At 36.9% G+C, this 18,319-nt stretch overlaps 1 protein-coding gene across 2 annotated transcripts in view; it reads right to left on the reverse strand.

Annotated features, from left to right (window-relative positions):
- Nucleotides 1-18,319, reverse strand: part of STIM2 (stromal interaction molecule 2) — a 141,123-nt gene that overhangs the window by 102,751 nt on the left and 20,053 nt on the right. The window lies entirely within an intron of this gene.

Raw genomic sequence — 18,319 nt, forward strand, 5'->3', positions numbered from 1 at the left:
TTTAAATTTTTCATTATTATAGTGTTTGTTATAGTGATCTGTGATCAGTGACTTTTGATGTTACTACTTTAATTGTTTGAGGGTGCCATCAACCGGCCCACATAAAACTGCAAAGTAAACTGATAAATGTTGTATGTGTTCTGAATGCTCCACCAACCGGTTGGTCCCCTCTCTCCCTCTCCTTAGCCCTCCTTATTCCCTGAAAAACAACAATGTTAAAATTTATTTAAAAGGCTAATTAGTAACCCTACAATGGCCCCTAAGTGTTCAAGAGAAAGAGTCGTGCATCTCTCACTTTAAATCGAAATCTAGAAATGATTAAGCTTAAAGAGAAAGGCATGTGGAAATCAGAGATAGGCCAAAAGCTAGGCCTCTTTCACCAGTTAGCCAAGCTTTGAATGCAAAGGAAAAGTTCCTGAAGGAAAGGAAAGTGCTATTCCAGTGAGCCTCCCTCCCAGCCACTCCTTGCCCAACTGGCTCATGAACAAAGTGAACGTAGGAGGAAAAACCAATACGGAGGGGAACTAAAATGGTGGCCGGCAGGACAGCAGTGAGGGAGAGAATGTGAGTGAGGGAGGGAGGAAGCAAAAGGAGAGTGTGTGGATGTGTGGTGTGCGTGTGTGTGTGAGAGAGAGAGAGAGAATAAGGGACAGTTAGATCCTGCAGGACTTTTGGGGGCTGGCGGACTGGGCTCTTCTAGATGGAGAGCCCCTGCTACCGCTGCAATCACTCCCGGAGAGGCCAGCTCTGAGAGAAACCATGCCATCTTGAGGGGGAGAGCTGCTGTGACTAGGAGCCTAGCCTCACCTTCACCCAGACTGGCCTCAGACGCCACCCCAGACCCTACAGCCACTCCAGCCAAAAAACTGCTAACTCAGCAGCAGACCCATGGAAACCAGCCTCCCCTAACATGGGATCCTGTGGGTCCCGGAGGGCAACCCCCTCCCAACAGCCCACCGCATTGTTCCTGGGCACCACATATCCAGCCGGTGAGTCTCAAACTGCGCTCCTTGCCTGTCAAGGCTGAGGCATTACCCTGGCCCCACATGTCCCGCAGGCAAGCCTCTGACTGTGCTCCCATGCCCGCCAACCCCACACTGTGGACTCCAGGCCCTGCGCATCCAACCGGCAAGCCTGAGACTATGCTCCACTCCCACCAATCTCATGCCATGGGTCCCTGGCCCTGCGTGTCCTGCCAGCGACCTTCGGACTGGTGATGGCAAAAATGGGGAGACAAAGTAATAACCCCAAAAGGAACAAAAAGGAGCCAATGTCTGAGAAGGAACTAAATGAAACGGAGGCATGAAATGTGTCAGAAAAAGAATTCAGCGTAATGGTCATACAGTTCATAAACCGGATGGATGAGAAAAACAACAACTTACGTAACAATCAAGAGGGAAATCAAGAATGATATAGCTACAATAAGAAGTGGAGGACCGAATTAGTGAGTTAGAAGATATGGCAGAGAAACACGCCCAATCTAAACAGCAATTGGAGAACAAAATTAAAAAGAAGGAGGAGAGCGTAAGGGAGCTTTGGGACAAAATGAAATGAAGTTACATATAATAGGGGTGCCAGAATGACAAGAATAGGAGCAAGGATTAGAAAACCTCTTTGAAGAAATAATGACAGAAAACTTCGCTAATTTGGGGAAGAAAAAAGTCACATAAGCACAGAGAGTCCCAAAAAAGATGAACCCTAAAAGACCCACACCAAGACATGTCGTAATTACAATGGCAAATGTTAATGACAAAGAAAGAATCTTAAGGGCTGCAAAAGAGAGACATTACCTACAAAGAAACTCCCATTAGACTATCAAATGATTTTTTCAAGAAAAACACATCAGACCAGAAGGGAATGGAATGAAGTATGCAAAGCATTGCAAAGCAAAGAGCTGAATCCAAGAATACTCTATCCAGCAAAGCTATCATTCAAAATTGAAAGGGACATGAGGAGCTTCAAAGACAAAAAAAAAAAAAGGCTAAGGGAGTTTATCACTACCAAGCCAGAAATGCAAGAAATGCTAAAGGGAATGCTGTAAAAAGAAGAAATAGAAAGGCAAGAAGGAACACAGGCAAAAAGAATAAAAAAAGGCTACAAGCAAGTATCTATCAATTATAACCTTAACCCTTTTCGGTCCAACCTCGAGGCTGACTCGACAGACCAGGCGTAGGAGGAGGTCCAACATCGAGCAATAAGAACATTAAAAAATTAAACATTCAATCCTGTCAATTAATTTGGAGCAGACTGTTTGAATTCCAAAAATAACATTGGACCACAAAGGGTTAAATGTATATGGATTAAATGTTCCAATCAAAAAACATCGAGTGGCTGAATAGATAATAAAATATGACATACATATGCTGTCTACAAGATACCCACCTCAGAACAAGGGACTCACACAGACTGAAAGTGAAGGGATGAAAAAATACCTTTCAGGCAAATGGAAATGAGAAAAAAGCTGGGGTATCAATACTTATATCTGACAAACCAGATCTCAAACTAAAGGCCATAACGAGAAAAGGAGGGCCACTTCATAATACTAAAGGGATCGATATAACAAGAGGATGTAACTCTGGTAAACATATATCTTCCCAATGCAGGAGCACCCAAATAGATAAAAAAAAAAAACTTCTGAAGGATATCAAAGGAGAGATCGGCAGCAACACAATCATAGTAGAGGACTTTAATACCCCACTGACATCACTGGTTAATCCTCTAGACCAGTGGTTCTCAACCTTCTGGCCCTTTAAATACAGTTCCTCATGTTGTGACCCAACCATAAAATTATTTTCATTGCTACTTGATAACTGTAATGTTGCTACTGTTATGAATCGTAATGTAAATAGCTGATATGCAGGATGGTCTTAGGCAACCCCTGTGAAACGGTCGTTCGACCGCCAAAGGGGTCGCGACCCACAGGTTGAGAACTGCTGCTCTAGACAAAAACTCAGCAAAGAAACAAATGACTCACTAGATCACATGGACATAATAGACATCTTCAGAACATTTCACCCCAAAGCTACAGAATATACATTCTTCTCAAGTGCACACAGGACATTTTCAAATATAGAGCACATACTGGGACACAGGCAAAGTCTCTCCAAATTCAAGAAGATTGACATCATATCAAGCATCTTCTCAGATCACTATGGCATAATATTAGAAATCGACTACAATAAAAACAATCAAAAAATTCAAACACTTGGAGGCTAAATAGCATGCTATTAAACAATAATTGGGTTACCAAAGAGATCAAAGAAGAAATTAAAAACATCCTGGAAACGAATGATAATGAAAACACAACAATCCCAAATCTATGGGACACAGTAAAAGCAGTCCTGAGAGGGAAGTTCATAGCATTACAGGCCTACCTCAAAAAGCAATAAAAACTTGTAATAATAACTCTAACTCTACAACTTAAGAATTAGAAAGAGAGCAGCAAGAAAAGCCCAGGGTGAGCAGAAGGAAAGAAATAATAAAGATCAGAGCAGAAATAAATGACATAGAGACAAAAAAAATACAAAAGATAAATAAAACCAAGAGCTGGTCCTTTGAAAGGATAAACAGATTGATGAACCTCTTACCAGGCTCACCAAGCAGCAGAGAGAGAGGACCCAAATAAAATCAGAATGAAAAAGGCAAAATAACAATAGACCCCAGAGAAATACAAAGGAGTATAAAAAAAAAATACTATGAACAACTCTATTCCAACAAACTGGTCAACCTAGAAGAAATGGACATATTCCTAGAAAAATACGACCTTCCAAAATTCAATCAGAAAGAATAAAAAAATCTGAATAGTCTGATAACTATGGAGGAAAACTTCCAGCAAACAAAAGCCCTGGACCAAACTGCTTCACAGAGGAGTTTTACCGAACAGTCAAAGAAGAACTATTGCAAAAAATTCAAGGAACACTTCCAAGCACTTTCTATGAAGCCAGCATCACCCTAATCCCCAAATCAGATAAATAACTACAGAGAAAGAGAATTACAGGCCAATATCTCTGATGAACATAGATGCTAAAATCCTAAACAAAATCTTAGCAAATAGATTCCAGCATTACATTAGAAAGATCATATACCATGACCAAGTGGGATTTATTCTAGGTACGCAAGGATGGTACAATATCCGCAAATCAATAAACATGATACATCACATAAGCAAACTGAGAGATAAATATCACACTGTCATATCAATTGATGCAGAAAAGGCATTTGGCAAAATCCAACGTCCTTTTCATGATAAAAACCCTCAGCAAAGTGGGAATACAGGGATCATACATCAACATAATAAGAGCCTTATATGACAAACCTACAGCCAACATTATACTCAATGGGCAAAAACTAAAACCATTTACCCTAAGAACAGGAACAAGATAGGGATGCCCACTCTCACCAATCCTGCTCAACAAAGTACTGGAAGTGCTAGCCATAGCAAGTAGATAAGAAGAAGAAATAAAAGGCATCCAAATTGGAAAAGAAGGAAAACTGTCATTCTTCGCAGATGATATGATATTGTACATAGGAAACCCTAAAGACTCCATCAAAAAAATATTAAACTTAATAAATGAATTTGACAATGTTGCAGGATACAAAATTAACACCCAGAAATTTATGGCTTTTTTATACATCAATAATGAACTTGTAAAAAGAGAAATTAAAAAAACAACCCCATTTACCATTGCAACAAAAAACTTAAGATACCTAGGAATAAAATTAACTAAGGAGGTAAAAGACCTGATTCGGAAAACTATAGGACATTGGGGAAAAAAAATAGAGGAAGACGTAAACAAATGGAAGAATATACCATGTTCATGGATTGATAGAATCAACACCATTAAAATGTCCATACTACCCAAAGCAATCTATAGATTCAATACAATCCACATTAAAATACCAACAGCATAGTGCTGTAGAACAAACTCTCAAAAAATTCATATGGAATAAAAAAAGACCCCGAATAGCCGCAGCAATCCTGAGAAAGAAGAACATAGTAGGAAGGATCTCAATACCAGATATCAAGCTATATTACAAAGCCATTGTCCTCAAAACTGCCTGGTACCAGCACAAGAACAGACATGTAGACCGATGGAACAGAACAGAGAACCCAAAAATTGATCCAAGCCAGTATGCTCAATTAATATTTGACAAAGGAGGCAAGAACGTACAATGTAGTCAAGACAATCTCTTCAATAAATAGTGTTGGGAAAATTGGACAGATACATGCAAAAAAATGAAACTTGACCATAAACTTACACCATACACAAAAATAAACTCAAAATGAATAAAGGACTTAAATATAAGTCAGGAAACCATAAAAATCTTAGAGAAAACCACAGGCAGCAAAATATCAGACATATGTCATAGCAATATGTTTATCGATACAGCTCCTAGAGCAATGGAAATTAAGGAGAAAATAAACAAATGGGACTACATCAAAATAAAAAGCTTCTACACAGCAAAAGAAACCATCAACAAAACAATAAGAAAACCCACTGTGTGGGAGAACATATTTGCCAATGTTATCTCCAATAAGGGTTTAATCTCCAAAATTTACAACTCATACAACTTAACAAAAGGAAGATAAATAACCCAATCAAAAAATGGGCAAAGGACCTAAATAGACACTTTTCAAAAAAGGACATACAGAAGGCCAAGAGACATATGAAAACATGCTCAAAGTCACTAATTATCGGTGAGATGCAAATCAAAACGACAATGAGGTACCATCTCACACCTGTCAGAATGGCTATCATCAACAAATCAACAAAGGACAACAAATCAACAAAGGACAAGTTCTGGTGGGGAAGTGGAGAAAAAGGAACCCTTGTGCACTGCTGGTGGGAATGCAGACTTGGTGCAGTCACTGTGGAAAACAGTATGGAGTTTCCTCAAAAAAATTAAAAATGGAACTCCCATTTGACCCAGTAATCCCACTTCTAGGAATATATACCAAGAAATCAGAAATACCGACCAGAAAGGATATATGCATTCCTATGTTCATAGCAGCACAATTTACAATAGCTAAGACTTGGAAACAGCCTAAGTGCTCATCAGCAGACAATTGGATTTAAAAACTATGGTACATCTACACAATGGAATACTACACTGCTATAAAAAAAGAAGGAACTCTTACCATTTGCAACAGCATGGATGGACTTAGAGAGCATTATGCTAAGCGAAATAAGCCAGTTGGAGAAAGATAAATACCACACGATCTCACTCCTTTGTGGAATATAGTGAACAACATAAACTAATGAACAAAAATAGAGACAGAGAAGCATCGAACTGACTGTCAAACCTCAGAGGGGAGGCAGGGGAGGGGAGTTAGGGGTAAGAGATCAACCAAAGGACTTGTATGCACGCATATAAGCATTACCAATGGACACAGAAACTGGGGGGGAGGGAGGTGAGGGCATGTGATGGGGGGTGAGAGTGGCCAGGGAGAGGTCAATGGGGGGGAAAAATAATATTGTAATAGCTATGTGCAGGCCAGGGGGATACCTGAAATATCAGGGGGACCATTCTGTAAAGTATATGATTGTCTAACCACTACATTGTATAAATGAAACTAATACATAATAATATTGAATGTGAACTATAACTGAAAAAAAAGAAGACGGAAAATTATATGGTATGTTTTTCATCACAATAAAAAAAATAAAGAAAAACCAATATTGGGAGACATATTTTAGATAACCATGAAACAAAAATATATATTAACAAATATTATCAAGATTATACAATAACAATGACCATCATGTTGCCTTGCTTATTATCCTGCTGTATTTCCTGAGTGAATAGAATTACACTTGTTTTTTACCAGAAACTAACATATAGTTCTAACACTTGGTTTACCAATTATTTTCAATTAGACAGAACATAATTTAGATTGGTATTATTAGCACATTAAAAACTTCCTCTCTCCCAACCTTGTTCTGAAAGATTGTAAGACAACTAGAAAACAAAACAAAACCTACTAACCCAAGCCACTTTATCAGGCAGAAAAGCCACCCTCTCCCAATTTCAAAGTAAAATCTTTCAAAAAAAAAAAAAAAAAAGTGGACATAGGAGGAAAGAAGGTCATACATGGGCTCAGCAACACGGACTTTTACTCACAATGGCTGACATGGTTGCAGCCATGGCTTAGAGCCCAATATGTCAGCAGCAGAGACCAGCACTGAGTCCTCAATATGTACATTCCCCAGGGTGATCACCAGCTACCTGGTGGTTGTGAAAGTATTTTGTAGACATAGTTAACATCTACAATCTGTTGACTTTAAGCAAAGATTATTCTCCGTAATGTGGGTGGACCTGATCCAATCTGTGTAAGTCCTTAAAAGCAAAACTGAGATTTCCCTGAGAAGGAAAAGTCTGCCTCAAGGCTGAAACATCTACTCCTGTCCTATAGATTTTGGACATAGAATTCCCTGCAATGATCTGCATCATTTCCTTAAAATTAATCTCAATCATATATATATATATATATATATATATATATATATATATATACACAAATTATTTTAATATTTAAATTTAAAATAATTAAGATATAATTAATTTATATATATTTTCCTCTTTTGTTGTATTTCTCTAAAGAATTCTGACTGATACAAGGTCCTTCAAAACATTAAAGACACAAGGCAGCCAGCCATTCTTTGCTTCTAAGAATAGATCTAGAACCCTTAGAAGGTACTGAGCTATTACAGCTCAATATAAAAAGTTTTCATAATCCAGAGCTGTCTCCTAATGGAAAAGACTTCTCAGGAACCAGTGAGCTCCCAGTCACTGAATGCATTTGAGGAGCTAATGAATGGGAGATGCACTTTAGGGGTTCCTATAATTAGTAGAAAATTTGAACATTAAGGTTTGTCTGTCTCTTCCAATTGAAAGTCCTTAACTATAACAGAAAACCTCAATCCAAACAGAAACTACTTTTACCATCTTTCCCAGTCTTATTTACTAAATCCAAGTTATCTGCTTCTGCTCTTCTCACAAGTAGTTCCTAAAGACTTCATTATTTGATGTTTATGCTTATCACAAGTCCAGATAAGCCTACATTTGTATCTCCAAAGGGACCAGAAGAAAGGAAAAGGGAGTAGCAACTACAAGAAAATTCAATGAAACTGAATTGAAATACTACAGACTGATAATTGGGATATATATCTATGAATTTTTAAATGTGATAATATAATGAATACAGCTTGCAACCAATAAGTAAATAAACAAAGTTACTAACAGACAGAGAAATTAATCCAAAGTAAATAAAGCAAAAGAAATCAAGCATTTACTAAGTACTAGTATATATTTATCTGCTAAACACTCAATAATTCATTCTCTCTACTGCCTTTCAAAATGAAGTAAGCTCTAGTTATATAATCAAGCAAAATAACTTAAACGTAGGTAACAGAGACAAGAATATGTTCAAAGAATTTAAGAGATTATACAAAATCAGGAAAGGAAGATCAAAAACCTAATAAACTTCAAAGTCAAAACAAATTAAAGTATGGACAAACAAAACAGATCAGGTATTTATTTGTAATTATATCAGCACATAAGAGAAAGGCTAAAAATAAGAAACTAAAGAAAGTTATGAGAAATAAAAGCAGTAACGACCAAGAGTAAGAAAATAAACTAAAATAAACCTTACGTTTTGTTTTGTTTTAATATATTTTTACTGATTTCAGAGAGGAAGGGAGAGGGAGAGAGAGAGAGATAGAAACATCAATGATGAGAAAGAATCACTGATAGGCTGCCTCCTGCACACCCCCCACTGGGGATTGAGCCTGCAACCTGGGCATGTGCCCTTTATTGGAATTGAACCCGGGACTTTTCAGTCCACAGGCCAACACTCTATCCACTGAGCCAAACCAGCTAGTGAAACCCTATGTTTTAAAGGGACTGGGAACACAGAGATAGGCAATGGCTTGGTGTTTATGCTACCTTATAATATACAGCATTTGAAAACTGTAAGAAGTCTGTTTCAATGTCTTAACTCCTTAAATCAGTGGTTCTCAACCTTCCTAACACCGCGACCCTTTAATACAGTTTCTCATGTTGTGGTGACCCCCAACCATAAAATTATTTTCGTTGCTACTTCATAACTGTAATTTTGCTACTGTTATGAATCGTAATGTAAATATCTGATATGTAGGATGTATTTTCATTGTTACAAATTGAACATAATTAAAGCATAGTGATTAATCACAAAAACAATATGTAGGCGACCCCTGTGAAAGGGGTCGCGACCCACAGGTTGAGAACCGCTGCCTTAAATTATATAACATAGCATAAACTTTTAATTTTTTTTATTTTTTTCATCACAACGCTTATATTACAATGAACTTGATTTTCAGGACAACAGAACAGAAAAGCTTTCACTGTGTTTGGTATCTGCATGCAGAACCACCCATACCACCTCCCACCATCTCCACAGCTGGCCCTGGAGTGTCATCACCTTCTCCCATCAACAGAAGCCTCCTCAATGGTCTCCCTGCTTCCTGAAACTAGCCTTTCTATAGTCTAATCTCAAGAAAATCACTGAAATGATTCTTTTAAAACACAAGTCAGATCACATCACAGCTTTTCTCAAAATCCTACATTGCCTCATCTCACCCAGAGAAATGTCCTCTGTAAATTTTGGCCTTGGCTTCTTCTCTGACTTACTCTCTTACTCCTCCCTCCATTGCTTTGTGAAAAAGTAATCCATCACCAGCCCAGTGATGTCCTTGGAAGTTTCTCCAAAATCCAAGCCTATTCCACCTCAGGGTCCATGATGCACTAGCTGTTCCCTCCACCTAAGGGATATCCAAATCACTTGGTTACTTCCCCTTCCTTCTTCTCAACTGTCACCTCTGCTTTCTCTGACCACTGTATATAAAACAGAAAATACACAGATACACTCTGCCTGACATTCTCTATTCCCTCTATTGAGTTTTCCTCCACAGCATATATTATTTCCTAACATATATTTACTTGTCTACTTGTTGACTATCAGATTTATCCACTTTAAGGTAAGTTCATTGTTTTGTTTTGTTTTAGTCATTGCTCCAGTGCCTAGAACATATCTATAAGTGCTCCATAAATATATTTTGAATTAATATATTAGCCTTAAATTAAAATTTCAAACAATCTTCTCAATTATGTGAATATGCTAGTAAACCGTAAAAACTGTAAGCAGGAAAATCTGATATACTTCCCTACTTCTCCCTCCATTCTTCTCACTGTTTTGGCTTTACAATGGATATAAAAAGAAAGTGAATGTTCCACCTATCATACTTTTTCTTTTTTTTTCCACTTAACCACAAATTATGAGCTTCCAGAGTCTACAACTTCCTTTTTTGTCAAGTAAGAGGAACTGGCCCATGGTAATCAGCTTCTAAAGATCTAGTATTTAAAAGTCAGATTTGAAGCAAAGTGTATATGAATTTTTCAATAAATCATCATAGGATTTATCAGTATTCGGATAAATCAACATTGTAGCCTATATAATAAAGAGCTAATATGCTAATTAGACCAAACAGCAGAACGACCGTCCGGACGACCTTCTGGACGAAGCCGGGATGCAAGGGCCGGCCAAGGCAGCCGGGGCTGTGATGGCCAAGCCCTTGCATGAATTTCATGCATTGGGCCTCTAGTATGTACATATAAATTACATATATGTATACCCTATCTATAACCTGAGGTGCTAAATTTAACATCTTTTCATAATGCAAATAACACTGGACCTTACATTGTAAGCTTCTCTGCTTAAACTCCTTAAAGTATAATAAGCACAATGAACACTTCATTTATCTAAAAGCTCTGACTTCACCTAGGCAAAATGCAAATAAACCTAAAACCACAAATCCTCCAAAATGAAAACGATGTCACAAATATCACACACTAAAACTTTATACACTTTACTGAAAGGAGGATCTACCAAGAGTTATGACAACTCAGGCTTTGATACCCATCTTCCAGCCTAAACAGATACCAAAAAAAAATTGAAATTAGATATAAACATGTTGATGATTCCACATTTATAATACCTTCAAAAACAGGAAAGAAAGCTACTCTATGATACTGAAGTATGAGGACAGTGATTAACTCTGGGCAGAGGCCAGCAGTGATTATAAGAGGGCATAAGGGACTTCAAGGAGGAAGGCAGGATTATGTTTCTTGATCTGGGTGCTGGTAATATGAAAACATTAACTTTGTGAAAAGTAGGTGAGCTATATACTGGTTCTGTGCCTTTTTCTACACTGCTAATACTTAAATAAAAAGCTTATAAAGAGCCCTAGCTGGTTTGGCTCAGTGGATAGAGTTTCGGCCTGCAGACTGAAGGATCCTGGGTTAAAATTTGATCAAGGGTCCATGCCTGGGTTGTGGGCTCAATCCCCAGTAGGGGGCATGCAGGAGGCAGCCAATCGATGATTCTCTCTCATCGCTGATGTTTATCTCTCTCTCCCTCTCCCTTCCTCTCTGAAATAAAAAAATATAGATATAAAAAAAAAAGCTTGTGAAGAAATAAACAGTACAGCAGTTACAAATCAATAGTCCTAAAGAATACCTGTGCTTTTGCATGTGCACCAACAGCAACATTGTGCCTGTTAAACCACATTCAGTACAAGGCAAGGAGATAAATAACAAATTTTAGAAATAATCTGCTTCCAAAATGTTTGAAATAAAACATTTAGAATCCAAAGAAGTTGATCTGCAATTATTCAAGAGTCAAAAGAATACTTAGTTAAGGTCCTGAGTCCTATTGGTAGAATCCCATTTCTACCACTTACCAGCTGGGTGAACTTGTACGTAACCTCTCAGGGCCTCCATTACCTCGCCTATAAAACAGAGATCTACTCATAAGCATTGTTGTGAGGACTAAATGAGTTATTCTGTGTGAAGCATTTAGAACAACATGAAACATAGTAAGTACTCAATAAATGGTTCTCTATTCGTGTGGGATATTTTATCTCCAAAAAATGCTAAATAAACAAGGTATTTCTACCATAGCCAACTGATACGATAGGTGGGCACTGAAAGCAACTAAGAGCTCCTTCTTTTAAAAAACTTACACAGTGCTCTTTATATAAAGCAGGATCATTAACTATTAGCTTTCTTTATATTTGCATTTCCCTAGTAATTGCAATAAATCAGACTCAAGTTCCATTTTAATTCTTTTTAAATCATTTATTAGAATTATCTTTAAAAATTAAATAAAAAACCATTTACAGCACTGCATCATCATAGGAAGAAACTGTAGGAATTTAAAATACTAACACTCTATAAGAGTTACTATTGGCAAACACTGTGCAAAACATTTTTTCAAAATTTTTATTTACTATTGACAACCCTATTAAGTAGGTATATTATTGTTCACCCTGACTAAAATACATTCATTTTACTTGAGCCTACTTTATTTACTTCCTTCACCTTATTCTCTCACAACTCTTCATATATACCAAAGATACATTCACTTAAAAAAAATGACCTTTTAACTATAACAAAAGACAAAGGAGGACAAGACATAGGAAGCCTCAAGTGCAAAGACTCTGAAACAGAGTTTGGCATACTCTTGCAGCAGAAAGGAAGTTGCGGGGGGGGGGGGGGGGGAAGGCTGTAAAAAGAGATAAATCTGGAGAGGAAGACAGGGGCCAGACCATGCAGGGACTTGCAGGCCAGGGTAAGAAGTTTCTATGTTATTGTAATTACAAAGAGAAGCCAGTGAAAGGGGGAGGTAATGATCATTTGCATTTTTATAAGCTTATGAGAGAATACACTATAGAAGATCAAGATCAATAACAAGTTAGGAAGCTACAGGAGGATCCCAGTGAGAGGTAAGGGCAGCCTGGACTAGTGTGATGGCAATGGAAATAGAGAAAAGTAGAAAAACTCAAAATACATGTGGTGGTTAGAGCCCACAGTATTTACTACTAGATGGTCAGGATGTGGGAGATGAGGACCCAGAACAATCAAGTACAGCTCCTAGGAATCTTGCTGAACCATTATTTACAAAACTAAGACTTGGTGTGTTTCCAATAATAAAAGAATAGTTAAGTATATTATGATGTATCCATTAGATGGAGCATTGTTAATGTTTGTGGAAGGTTTGCTTCTCTTACTCTCTATGATGTAACAGGCATGATGTCCTACTATGCAGGCCTTCAATTTCCTAAAATAATTAGTTAATCCCTCAATTAATTACTACAATTAATACCTACCACTCTCATAGACTTTTTGGGAGGATCAAATGTGAACCTATGAAAACCAATAATAAAGTGACTGTGATCAATAACTTAAAGCTGCTAGAAGGTACCCAGAGTAAAGAAGGTAGTCAATAAATGTTTTGTGGATAAATAGATAGGCAGATAAAAGACATGGTAGAGCAGGAATTTAAACCCAGGTCATCTGACTCAATCTCTATAAAACCACGCACTCTTTACAAGAGGTGAGTAATGAAGATTAAAAACTGTAAGAACCGTTAGATTGTGAAATCAACTAAGGAGAACTATGGAATCCTCATTAAAATACTTTTTTTGGTACAAATTATACAACAATCCAAGACCTAGAGGGTCTTGTACTATACATAGTCAAGTAGATTATCTAGAATAATTAGTAATTTCTGAATCACAAAAATAATTAACAGCTTACTAACTTTTCAGTAAGCACCTTACTGAAGTAAAGTTGATGAATCAACCTGAACACACTGCAAAGGGAACACAACTAGGAATTTAGTTAAACCATGGGAGTCTAGGCAGCAAGGACTTATCTTTAGGAAGTCAAGAGCTACATAGGGAATACAAGTGAGCCAGGATAAAAGAAAACAATCTAAAACTTGGAAGGAGCCTAGCCGGTGTGGGTCAGCGGTTAAGCATCAACCTATGCACGAATTCCCAGTGAGGGCACGTGCAGGAGGCAGCTGGTCGATGTATATTTCTCTCTCATCGATGTTTCTATCTCTCTCTCCCTTCCTCTCTTTAAAGTCAATAAAAACATATTTTTAAAAAATAAAACTTGGAAAGGAAGCAACGGCTAAGAGACATACCAAAAACCAGGATTAGATCAAAGTCTGACAGATATGCAAAGACCATGAGAAGCAGTTATCTGTCTCTGGGCTAGGGTTAGGAAACCCTCCCACCCCCAGGGCCCAGGCAAAGACCCACTGCTCCTAGAGGCTAGGCAGAAGTAAAGCCCACTACTTTAGGAGAAGGACAAAGCAGTACTACCACTGGCCTAAGTCCTCCCTCAGCTACAAGGTAGCATTTGGCTGCCATTGGGGAAAGGGAAAAAAGACCGAGAAAACCGGACTTTGAAGGTCCAGGCTAAAAAACCCAACCTAGGACTTAGGGTAGATCAGAAGAACCAAGAACTCCCGACTCCCACTACAAACCTAGCACACACATACGCACACAGAACCCCTCAAAGTACAGACATACTGCTGATCATTGACAATGGAGCAGGAACACTATTCAGGCCACACAAAGGGATAGCAATCCACCACTGGGAAAGTTCAAGTCTGTGGTGCACTGGAAGTGGCAATGGCAACAACAGAACCATTCGTAGCTCAACTAGAGACAAAACTAACTCAACCTATCATACAAATGGTCTGACAGAAGAAGTGTACTAATTTCTAGGCATAGACAATATTTACTTCGGCTTTAATTGTTCTAACATTCAATAGAAAATTGAGACATTAAAAAAGCAAAAAACAAACAAAATCTCAAAGTCAAGATATACAGCAAACAACAGAATGAAACACAGAGATGACCCAAATGTTGGAACTATCAAAGAGGATGCTAAAATAACTATGATTAATATGTTAAAAGATCTAGAGGAAAAATTAGTATGTCAAAGGATCTGAACAATATGTATGGACAGATGGGGAATTTCAGCAGAGATATGAAAACTATAAAAGAGAGGCAAACTGCAATAATAAAATTTTAAAAAGATAATTTCAAATTTGGAGAATTCCTTTGACAGGATTATCAGTGCACTTATGATAGATCAATAGGAATTATCAAAACTGAAACAAAAAAGGAAAAAGTTGGGGAGCACACAATTGTGAAACAATGTCAAATGGCCTAACAAACACTTAATTGGAGTCCCAAAGGGAGAAGAAAGAAAAATAAAAGAATTATCTGAAAAGACAATGGTTGAGATTTTCCAAAACTAATTAGACAACAAACGAACGAACCAAGGAGGTCAGAAAACTCTTATAATTGTAAAGGTATCCTTACCTTAAATGAAGCAAGTTAAAGCAAAACGTTTAGACAAAAGATAGAATCTTAAATAATTAACTACTAAAAAGTATGTGTTTAGCAGATATTATAAAATATTTTGTATTATCTATAAAAATACAATGACATACTATTTACCATCTCCACATAAAAATGAACTACAGGAAATGGGTAAAACAGAAGTAAGAAAAGATAGAAATTTTTTAAAGCCTGAACTGTAGAGCATAACCCAATAAACACCTATTACAGTTTCCTTCCAATAGCCACCAAACAAATATAGACATCAGACTATATTACTTTGACAAAACAAATGTTTTCAGCAAGTACATTAAGTAAAGTTTTGAGTTGTAAAAACAAGTATTGCATGTGTATTAGTAAGTAAATCCTCTAGGAAAATTCTACTTTGTGAAAATTGTATTACAAATTTATTTATGGCTTATCATGTCCATTATGAAAATTTGTGTCAGGAATTACTGGGGGGAAAAAAGAGGGATCTAGAAATTGACAAGAATAAAGCAGAAAAGAACCAGACTTGAGACTTTCAAACTGCAATCTTGAGTTAAAGGAAACCTAGGTAAAGTCTACTTAACTTAAGTATTCCCCTGTGTCTGAAATCTAGGGAAAGCAATAAGATCCAAAGACCCATCTAAGTGGTGGGAACAGAACCACTTACAATATTCAACATCCTCATGTCTCCTGATACAAGATCCCTACAAGAAGAATTCAAATTTTACCAATACCCTGCCCTGTAAATTGCAGAAAATGTCTGAGCCACAATAGTGGAGATATTCAAATACTTGTTAAATAAATTTATCCAAAGCTTTTGCCATTTTATTCATCCAAGTTAAATAACACGTCTGAAACCACTGTGGACCCTAAGAGGTATGAACCAACAATTCCAAGTAACAAAAAAAGGCTATCTAAATTTTCAATTAACTAAATACTGAGTAGCATACTAATATGTGTATATACTATTTACTACAATCTAAAATGGTTTTTCAAGCATTTCACAAGCTACAGAAGGATATTCTGGACACTTCCTTATAATGAAAGAATAATACATGAAAATTTAAGTTTTCTGAATTCCTAATTCAGAACATACAAATTATTTTTATTATGGTATTTTCTTTTAGCAAATATGAATATTAATAAAGACGTTCACGGACTTATTGGTCCTCACTTCACAGACTATTTTTCCCCCATAAGATCTTAGTCCTTCAACTTTGAATTCTGCTAGGGTAAGATTCCTCAGGAAAATCTCACAATGATTATAAAGAAATTATCTATAAATACAGCAGGCTTTGCTCTGGAATTTGCATTTAATAAAAGACAGCTGTTGTTTATCTAGAAATCATGAAAAACAAAAGACAAAAAAATACTTATTATCTTTAAATTCCTAAGCAGAGTCTATTCTCATATTGTTTCATTTTAAGTTAGAGGCCCTACAATATCATAACTATTTTTTTATTCCTTTACTAACCTAGAATATGAAGGTAAAAAACAGTCCTAATTACGTACAATTCAATATTTTAAAAAATTAAGTCTTCAACATGTAAATCTAAATTTATAGTATGCTATAAAACTAACTGATAATTTTATAAACAAGTTTATACAATTTGTCATATTTATATATGTTTGACGAAATCAGAGGTTCAATATATTTGCATGTTTCTATGAAATTTCAAAATAAATCCTATAAAGAAATATTATAAAGCATATGGCAAAAACAATAATTAGATGTTAACAGATTTGAGTTCTAATTCTAGGTCAATTATATTACATCAAAGTTGATCTAACAATACATGTACCTATTTATATATACTTTGTAAATGACAGAAATTTATCATGACTTCTGTAACTGATGTTATAAATGAGCAAAAGGATTAATAAATCCTATTCCATTACAAAGGAGTCTGGGAACTAGTGAATACTGGGATCAGTGGCATTCATAAAATGATAAAGTGGCCAATTTGTTCAAAGATCACAGACTGTATATAGTAAAACTATAATTGCACAACAAATGACCAGAGCATTAAAAGTAAAATTATGACAATAGAGGCTTCATCTGTTTGGTTTCTAATATTTCTTTAGCATCTAAAAAGTGTTAAGCAGTAGGCATTCAAACATTTGTTGAATAAATATATTCCCCAACTAAGTAGCACAACATAATATACAGACTGGGCCTAATACCTACTGACTTTACTACTCTTAATTTCACATTAACCAGCACTTTTTAAATGTTTTCAAAGTCTGGGAGATTACAAATTGAATAAATTGCAGTCTTTTAAATAATCATTTTAATTTCTCTAAATTCTTTAAAAAGATGTGAATTTATCAATTAAAGAAGAGTTTCATTTGAGATCTTGTTCCAGCGTATGTCGGCAGTTTGGCTCAAATGAACTGATAAAATTCTCTACAGGTTTGGGCATCTTTTACATTGACATTTACTTGGATTATGAAGAAGTCTACCTGGCACCACCCTGCAGACCAGAACCCAGTGCTAGGTACAAGCAAGGGTCCACTGTGCCCACAGGCTCCCCACTTCACACTGGGTAAACTTGGGTGAATTTCTCTCAGAATCCCAGGCCTCCTTGCTTTAAGTAGCAAGCAGGCCATGACTTTAATTAAGCTGTTCTTACAAAATCCTCAAGGTGGATAAAGGTTAAGAAAATCCAGGGAAAGGGTGGGAGGGAATGGGCTGCTGCTTTAATTTCAGCTTTTTAACTAGATTGCTTAGAGAACAAAATCTTTGCTAGTTAAATGAGAGTCTGAATAAACTCTCTTTAGCTCACAAGGAAAAAGAACACTTGCTTTCCCAACCCAAATAGCCAATGGGGTGATGACAGTTGTCCAGATCCCCAAATCCAGGTTGGAGGGGATGGGTGCTAGGAATCAACCTGGTGCAGTAATGCAGTCAATGCCTGAGAAGCTGGCCGGAGCCTTGAGGAGAAGGGCAGAGCACCCTGGAATGTGTTTATCCCAAGAGAGGGGCCTGTGCCTTGGAAAGCCACAAGGTTCCAGCAGCCTTAGGTAAGCTCTCCCTAGCTCTTGCTCGAGTATTCTTAGGTGACTAAGAATCTTTGTGGGGTTGCCTGAGC

Source organism: Myotis lucifugus, unplaced genomic scaffold, assembly GCF_000147115.1.
Source record: "Myotis lucifugus unplaced genomic scaffold, Myoluc2.0 scaffold_112, whole genome shotgun sequence".
Classification (NCBI taxonomy): domain Eukaryota; kingdom Metazoa; phylum Chordata; class Mammalia; order Chiroptera; family Vespertilionidae; genus Myotis; species Myotis lucifugus.